Genomic DNA, 9,183 nt, shown 5'->3' with positions numbered 1-9,183 from the left:
TTTTTTTTTTTTTTTTTTTTAGACGGAGTCTCTCTTTCGCCCAGGCTGGAGTGAGTGGCGCGATCTCGGCTCACTGCCAGCTCCGCCTCCTGGATTCACGCCATTCTCCTGCCTCAGCCTCCCGAGTAGCTGGGACTACAGGTGCCGCCACCACGCCCAGCAAATTTTTTATGTTTTTAGTAGAGATGGGGTTTCACCGTGTTAGCCAGGATGGTCTCGATCTCCTGACCTCGTGATCCTCCCGCCTTGGCCTCCCAAAGTGCTGGGATTACAGGTGTGAGCCACTGCGCCCGGCCAATTCAATTTTTTTTTTTTAAGCTTTCTGATGTAAGTGCACTTCTGGTGTTACCACTTTTACCGCCACTCCCCACAGCAGCCACAAGCTCAGGGTTGGATCAGAGCTTGGGGAGGGTGGCAGGTGGAGATAATGAGAAATAACCCTAAGTTCTGGGCTTAGGGGTGCTAGCAGGTAAAGGTAAGTGACATCAGGACAGTGACTAAGAGCCAGACTTTGGCGAGACAGCTAGTGTGGGGAGGAGACAGTCAGCAGCAGGGCTTTCCCCTCCTCCCGCCTCCCTGTCTCCATGCCTCCACCTCTCCAGGCCTCCCCGCCTCCAGCCTGCACTGCAGACCTTCCCTAGACCATGCTGGACCTACAGCCCCAGCCTCCCCCGCAGCCCCGCCATGCCTTGATGGTGCCACCTGCCTGGAACTAGGGGTGCTCCCTGTACTCCCAGAGGGACAGTTGTGGGAGACCCCAGCCTGATCCTTGGATGCCCAGGGACTCGTTTCTACATGATTATTGGTGTGTTTGGGTTTTTCTCCTCGATACAAGGGACTAAGAGGTTACAAAGTCCTGACAAAGAGGAGGTTACACTTCCCACACACAAAGGAGCTCGCAATCTAGAAGGGGAAGACAAAGTGGACAGGAATCACCGCTATTCAATGCCTGCCTACTATGCGCCAAGTGCTGAGTTTGCTGTTTCTCTGGTATTTCATCCAATAAATACTTATTACATCCTGCACTGCACTGGGCTCTGTGGATGGAGCAGAAAACAAGTCTTGTAGATGAGAAGAGAGAATTAAAATAATTCCAATAATAGTATGTGTGCCATAAAGGAAATACCTCTTTTAATCCCGATACAAACCCTGATGAAGGGTATATATTCTTATCCCCATTTTACAGAAATGGGATTAAATGAGGAGAAACAACTTGCCCAAGATCTCCAAGGCAGGGTTTGGAGCCAGGTCTGGAGCCTGTATTCTGAAGGTAACGTCCACCTAGGGGCGAACGTTGGAGATGGCTCATCTGCCAGCTCTGGATGAAACAGCTGGGCCACAACACCATGAATGGCAAAGTTTCCTTGCTGGGGCTAAAGCAGGATAGATATCCACTTGGAGAGTGCTGTTTTCACAATTCTGAATTGGCTGGGTGTGGTGGCTCACACCTGTAATCTCAGCACTTTGGGAGGCCCAGGTGAGAGGATCACTTGAGCCCCAGAAGTTCGAGACCAGCCTGGGCAACATGGCAAAACCCCATCTCCACAAAAAGATACAAAAATTAGCCGGGCGTGATGGTGTGCACCTGTAGTCCCAGCGACTATGGAGGCTGAGGTGGGAGGATCACCTGAGCCTGGGGAGGCTGAGGACGCAGTGAGTTGTGATCATGCCACTGCATGCCAGTCAGGGTGATGGAGTGAGACCCTGTCTCAAAAAAAAAAAAAAAAAAAAAAAAAAAAAAAATTTCTGAATAAGTAAAAATAGGAATAGACACTGTGACTGGGAGCCACCATCTGACAATCCCATTTGGGAGAAGCACAGGCCTGTCTGGGTGAGTCTCCCTCATGCATATCTGTTCATTCATTCACCCATTCAACACGCCCTGAAAGACGGCCCTGTCCTGGTGGAAGGGCATGTCCTGGGGGCTGTGGAAGTACAAAGGAAAGAGAATTAAACATCCATTCCCCTCTTCCAGGAGCAGAAGCCCAGGGTGAGGCCAGCCCATTAAACCTACTTGGCCCATAGAAGGAGAAGAAGGAAGGGGGCTGGGCAGAAGAAGAGGCAGGAGGGCAGCTGTCGGTGACGGTGAGAGGACATCACTGGAGGCTGTTAAAATGAGTCTGTGTGCTTGGGTCAGGCAAGGACGCAGCCAGCATCAGCTGCTGCTGCTCTTAGCTTCCCTGCCCGTGTCCCTCAGCTGGCCCTGCTTCTCCCTCCAAAGAACAAGCAAGAATTCTAACAGGGTGAAACCAGGACAGGGGCTGGCTTACACATCCAGGGGAAAATGATCTGAAAGTACCGCATTCCATGGGACAGACAGGCCAGGAAAACCAGGATGCTCAGAGAAAGCAGACCTGACAGCAGACGGTAAATAATATCCCATCCGGAAGTATGGCAGGACAAAAGGAGAAGCCGCACACATCGGCCCATCTCGCCCTGGGCTAGCCCATGCCCAGGCACTCGGGGAAGTGGACCACGGAGAGCAACACAAACTATCATGTGCCAGGAGGCCTGGGAGCCAAGGCCAGAGGGTGGGGAGGAGCTGCAGGCTTCTCAAAAGACCCAGGGGGCCAACTGTGACATGTGATCTATAAGCCAAATATTTATAAATGGAATCAGATCTCCTCCTAGGCTGATGCCTTTATTTGTATGTTCCTTCATTTAGCCCCAACTCTCCTTATCCCCCTGGTAAGATCTTATAAATCAAATGCACACACACCAACACCTCCAGCTCCATGAGGTCAGGAGGTATTTCATTAACACCATCTCTCCTCTATATGCCTGGTCCAGCAAAGACCCAGGCAAAACGGGGACTGATTGGCCGATTAAACGCACTAGCGAGGGAGAGCTTCTAGTTAAAACAATTTATCTAGATCTTTTAAAAGCAAAGAATCCCACAATAGTAAACATAATTACTCTTTAATGTGATCTGGTTTTTAGTTGGAGTTTCATCTATTTTATGGAACAAACTCTTTTTTTAAATACTGTGACATAAACAGCTACATACTTACGAAAACTGTTCTCCTTTCCCTGGGCACAGAGCCAGTCTCACCTCCCAGCCTCCTTGGCAAGCAGTGTGGCCATGTGCCTGAGTTCTAGCCAATGGGAGGTGAGTGGAAGTGGGTGTCCCTTCCAGACCTGGTACTGAAATTCTCCCACAGGTAATTCTCTGTTCTCTTTCCTCATGCATTGGCTAGAAGTGAAGGACTCCAAAGCCCCTGGAGATGGAGGATGGAGGAGCCTGGGTTCTTGAATCGTCCCATGGAATGCCAGCCACAAATTGGCATTTGGGCTCCTATATGGCCAAGAAATGAATTTAAGTCCTATTAAGGCTGGGTGCAGTGGCTCATGGCTATAATCCTAGTGCTATGGGAGACCAAAGTGGGAAGATCACTTGAGACCAGGAGTTCAAAACCAGCATGGGCAACATAAGTGAGACCCCTGTCTCTACCTAAACAAACAAGCAAATAAATAAATAAAGTAATATAAAATAAGATTAGCTGGTCTTCAGAGGGACAGAACTAATAAAGAAAAATAAATCAAAGTTAAAAAATAATGCAAAGAAAACAAAAAGGAAAGTTAAAAAAAAAATCCCACAAGACAAAATTAGCCAGGTGTGGTGGTGTGAGCCTGTAGTCCTAGCTACTTGGGAGGCTGAGGTGGGAGGATCACTTGCATCCAGGATTTGGAGGCTGCACTGAGCTATGATCTCACCATCTCACCTCTGTATTATTCCTCCCCAGCTCCCCAGGTGACGGAGCAAGACCCTGTCTCAAAAAAAAAAAAAAAAAAAAAAAGTCCTATTATGCTACTGAGATTATGTTATGGCATTGCTCTATTATTACAGCACCCAGCATTAGTCCAGCACAAGCACTTAAATGCATAACATGGCTGGGAAGTCAGGCTTGGGTAGGGGAGGTACCGGTAAGGGTTAAATTTTAATATATGGGGAGAGGCCGATGCCAGGAACATCCATGGAGATGAGGAGTTCTGAGATTTCCTGATATGCTTGGCTCAGTAAAAGTTTTTGGAATCCCCTCATTCACTTTCCCACCTGCAACTTGTACCTGGCCACAGATACTCTCCATTTGCTGTTCATCAAGTCTCCCCATAGTGGCTACTCGACACTGGGATTTAACTGATGGCCCCAGAATGCATCCCTTTCTCTTTGAACTTTTTCCTCAAGCTAATAATTTCCCTTAATCTTCTGAACTTCCCATCGGGTCTGACAAAAAGCTTACTGAGTGCCTTGTTCCGCCTCTATTTCATGTAACCTTCTGAAGTTCTCTTTTATATCAACAGCCATCAGTCCTTCCCTTTCTACTGCGTTTGGGTTCTATCTCTTTCATGCATCGCTTCCCCATGTTGCTTTCCTGCGTCCTCCAGTCTCACTCTGCTCTGCCCCATTTCCTGTTTATTTTCCAATAAATGGTTTCCTTCATCTTTCATGCATTTCCTCCCTTCCCAGTGCTCCAACCACAACCCCACTTATTTTCTGAGACACACTCCCTCTCCATTAATCTTTCAGCTAGGAAAGAGAGGCTAAAGCTTTCCATTCTTGTGCATCTCTGCCTTAGTTAATTAGAGCCTTGTGTATAACAAACTAAAACTGTTTAACTAGCTGTTTCATCCTGACTCTTCTGCCCCTCGTGGTGGTGGGCCATCATCCGATCACATAGTTCATAATCTGTTATCGTGCCAAGAAGGAAGAAAGCTCCCGACATCTTAAAAGAAAGGAGGCAGAATAATTTATAGAAAGAAAGAAAGTGCTTAGTCAAAAGTATACTGCAAGAATTGTCACTGACTTGTTCTCAGCTTTTCCCTCATTAAACTTTTCATTTTCTGCCATCTGTCAAATATAAATCAACTTCTGTCAAGTTTCCTTAGACATTTCAAATACTTGCATACTCTACTCTTTCATTCCCTTTTCCCTCCAGGCATTTATAATTCTTCGACTTCCAAAAAGAATTGTGATCGTTCATAACAGGAGGCACACAAATAATAAAAGTAACTTGCAACGTGAAAGAACGTGAGCCACTGTAAGAAATGGCAAGGTCCATGAATCTACGTATCTCAGGTTAAGGATACTTATTGTCACTGAGCACAAAATTGATCCCTGAGCTAAGTGCACATAGTGTTAAAGACAAAGCAAAAAGGAACACAGAAGAAGTGACAAAGGCCTCAATGGTTAGAACTAGAAAGCATACTGTACATGACTTTGCTCTTTGTTACTCCTGGAGAAAGTCTTTGAACTACTTCAAAAATATTTCCTTACATCCTGCCTATTTGCTAAAAGGATATGACACAGCATAAAATTTAAAACATCATTATTGTAAAAATAAAGACAAGACATGTTAAATGGGATATGTGGTGGAAGGGAGACTGATTATAACTTTCTTTTAAAAGGCTAGACTCATGGTAATGGACACAATTGAGTACAGACTTTAGCTCTGAGCTCCCCAGCACCCATGGCAAAGAGAGAACACAAGATTATAGAGCTGATTGTTTTCTAATCACAGTTACAAGACAGTCACTTCGTAGCTATGAACTATGAGAGGCAGTTGTCTTCTGGGTCTTGTCAGCTCCCTTATTCTTCAGAAAAACTCTCCAGGGCTTCTATCATGTAATCTTCAAAATCCTTGGCCAGCTCCACCATCCAGTGGCTTCACCATATGACCCAGCTCTCTGCCTGCACTGAGGACATTACTTTATGCTTGGATGTACCATTTCCCAGGCATTTAGGTTCTGTAGCCATGATGAGCGTCGTATTAGCCACACTAACTGCAGTCTCATCTACTTATGTTTTTTCTTTCACTCTACTTGCATTTTTACTTAATAAGTTTTTTTATCCTGGGAAATCCCTGCTTTGAGAGACTAAGAGCCTCGAGAACGTTTGTATTCCTTCCTGGCTTGTGAACAACTGACTCCTCCTTCCTTGCATTTCACCTGAACTCCGTCTTTCCCTCCAAGCCCAGCTAAAGTCCCATCTCTTCTGTGGAGCCTTTCCTGATAACTCAGCCTGGGAGCTGAAACATCCTCCACTGAGCCCAGGGCTGGCTCCTGCCTTCCTACTACACAGCGGCTGTCCTCAAATAGGCAGTGGCATTTTCCCCTAACAACTGAGCACATCGTAGGTGCCCCATAACATGGCAATGTAGCAGGGCTGAGCAATGGATGTGCGCCCACATTACCTGGGTTCCTGGGTAAGTCATGCTTCAAGCTTCAGTTTAGCCAGCTATAAAATGGCAAAGGGGTTGGGGAAGAGGGGGCTCTGTATTCTCTGAAGTCCCTGCCATCTTGAAGTCTCGCCTTCTTTGGCGTCCCCCAAATGCACCTGACTTTGGTATTTTGTGCTGCTTCAGTCTTCCTTCCAGGGAGTCGCACCCATGGGTTCTTTAGCAATCAGCAGCCCATCTTGTCTCTAAGACAGCCCTCCCTGTGCCTCGCCTCTGCCCAAAGCAGGCACATCCGAGTCCTGGAAAGCCTTCTGACCCCCTCTCTCCTCTCAAACTGGTCTGGTCTCTGCCTGTTTGAAACAGATTATTTTTAGCCTCCATTTCTGTCTGCTCAATTTTTCTGCCTTCCACCATTTCTATTGCATCTTCAGGAATACACTGACATTTCTGTCCCTGGTGAAACATTTAGTCTGTTCCTGATTTTGGACATAAGCCACCAAGTCCTGGACTGTACAATGACAGAGTTGCTCCATTCTAGTTGTGGTTCTGCCTCCTGGCAGGTTCTGCACTTTTGTGGACGTGGCTTAACCACTCTGAGCCTTGGTTTTCACATTTATCCATTAGAGACGACACCTGCCCGGGCTGACTCAAAGTTAGCAATCAATCAAGACAGCCCCAATCCCATGGTCTGCTTGACCAGCTCACGAGGCCAGTCCTGAGGAAAGCTTTTCCTCCAAAGCACGTGGACAGCACAAAATAGTTTACAAATCACTTTCTCATACACTGTCCTTTGAGGCATTGCAATCATTGTGGCCATTTTCTAGATGATGCAGCTGAGGCTTAAGCAGCTTACCCAGGACATGCATCCAGGTCTTCAAACACCAGACCTCACACTCCCCACCTGCAACAGGCTGGCAGAACACTCGAGAGGCCCACCTGAGCTACAGGTGTCCGCACACAGTGGTCCCCAGAACCCACACTCCTGTCCCCCAACACTGAGGGATATGTGGGCCACTGTCACCTCCCCACAAGGGCTCGTTCCCACCGCAGTGGTGCGAGATGGGGCTGCAGAGGCGCACGTGGAAGCTTCATGGGGGTGCTGCTGTGAAGAGGCAGAAACAAGACCCGAGGGCAGGATGAGTGAGGCAACAGGGCTGTGCGACACTGCTTCATCTTGCCTGTAAGCTGCGGCTTAGGGAGCAGACAGTTTCGGAGAGACGTCACCCAGGCTGGCGGGGAGGGGAGAATGTCTGACGCGGGCATCTGAGTCATTCTGACTGAGGAGGAGGAGGTGACTCTGACTCTCCCAGCAGGGGCAAGGGCAAGAGGCTGGGGTGGCAGCTTGAGGTCCTAAAATAAACCTGCACATTTGGCTTGAGCTTGCATCCTCTGTGGATTCCCTTGCCTCCTGGACACCTGGAGCAGCCACTGTGGCAGCCTGGGCAGAGCCTCCCACCTGGGTGATCTTGACCCAGGAACCTCTCCTCTGGGCATCAGAGTCCCCTTTGAACATCAAAAGGGTTGAACTGGACCATTCCTGAGGTCTTTTTGAGTCTTAACGTTCTAGGATTCTAAATTAGTACTTTGGTGGTTATTGACTATGTCTGACAGTGAAACATTATTTATCGTAGACATGGGCCAAGTGATAACAGACATTTCTTGAAAGGTAAAGATTCCCCAGGTGAAAAATCCACCCACAGGGCTGCTTCTCTTCCTGTTACCAGCTGAGGGGGGCCGGGACAGGTGGTTGGTGGGTATCCACAGCCAGTTTCCTCTCCTTTCCGGGCCCCCTCCCCAAACTCCCTGAAGCTGGATGTGGCCACATGGCAGGTCCAGAGAATGGGGAGAGGAGTCTCTGCCACTTCCAGGAGCAGGCGTTTCAGAGGTGGATGTGCCTCCCCACACTTTTTGCCCCATCCGCCAGCTGGAACACAGGACTGCTCTGGGGTTGCACCACTGAGCCTGGGGGTCTCCCCATGACTGCAGCTGCACCCATGCTCACTGGGTAATGCAGTGACCGGATACCCTCATCGGTCTGCGTAGTGAGTGAACGTGGGGTGGTTGCTGTTGCTCGTCCACCTCCCCTGCTGGATTCTGAGCTCTCTGGGGTTCAGGGTCACATTTGACTTTTCCTCCTGTCTCCAGGGCTGGCCTCAGCACCTAACTCAATAGTGGTTTGTTGATTTGGGAAAAACACACCTTCAACAGCCTCTCCCAGTCCATCTGTTCTTTGTGGCCCTAGAGTTGGAGACTGAGTGCCCAGTGGCTGTCCTTGCCCCCTGGGATGGACCCTGGGAGGGCCCCTCCCAGCTCCACTCCATCATCTCAGACCGTCAGAGATAAGGGGGCCTTGGTGACCACCTCCTCCAGAGGCAGCCTGGGGGCGTCTATGGTTATCTTGATGACTAAGGGCATCCCTGGGATATGGTGGGTGGGGGCTGGGCAGGCTGAACATCTCTCAGTGAGCAACAGTCCCCTCCATGAAGGACTGTCCTGCCCAAGTGCCATTAGTGTCCTGACACAGGTGCCTGGGACCCTGACACTTCTTGAGCCATTTCCCATTTTTTCCTCGCCCTTTTTGCCCTGCCATCTACTAAAACCCCTTCTTCTCCTTGCCTGCTCCCTGCCTGCACAATGCTTTCTCCTCCCTCTCTCTTCTGCAGAAAGCTGGCTGCTTCAGGCAGCCTGGAATGACATCTCGGTAGGTCCTGGTGCCCACACAGCTGTGTGGACATGGGCAGCGTGGGTTTCTCCTTTGCACACAGCCTGCCCACCCTGCCCTTCCCCAGAGAGAGACTTCCCAGGAACACAGGCTCCTACAGGAGCTGTGGCCAACCCAGCCAGCTGGACACTGATGGTGTGACACCCACATGTGCTCCCACAAGCAAACAGCCCATCCCTGGCCAATGTAGGCCCCGCCCCCACACCCACATGGGCTCCCACAAGCAAACAGCCCATCCCTGGCCAATGCAGGCCCCGCCCCCTCGTCACGCCCCCCCGCCCCCTT

The 9,183-nt window shown here is 49.3% G+C and overlaps 1 protein-coding gene and 1 long non-coding RNA gene across 2 annotated transcripts in view; both read right to left on the bottom strand.

The window, feature by feature from the left end:
• Nucleotides 1-9,183, bottom strand: part of XKR6 (XK related 6) — a 308,531-nt gene that overhangs the window by 162,901 nt on the left and 136,447 nt on the right. The window lies entirely within an intron of this gene.
• On the bottom strand, nucleotides 2,904-7,353 carry LOC108536692 (uncharacterized). Its single transcript, XR_001887586.1, has 2 exons — nucleotides 7,113-7,353; nucleotides 2,904-3,295 (listed from the first exon to the last, which is right to left on the bottom strand). It is a non-coding gene; the product is annotated as an uncharacterized LOC108536692 (long non-coding RNA).

Source organism: Rhinopithecus bieti, unplaced genomic scaffold, assembly GCF_001698545.2.
Source record: "Rhinopithecus bieti isolate Rb0 unplaced genomic scaffold, ASM169854v2 scaffold_13857, whole genome shotgun sequence".
In the NCBI taxonomy this organism is placed as follows: domain Eukaryota; kingdom Metazoa; phylum Chordata; class Mammalia; order Primates; family Cercopithecidae; genus Rhinopithecus; species Rhinopithecus bieti.
This window is presented reverse-complemented; position numbering and strand designations above follow the sequence as displayed.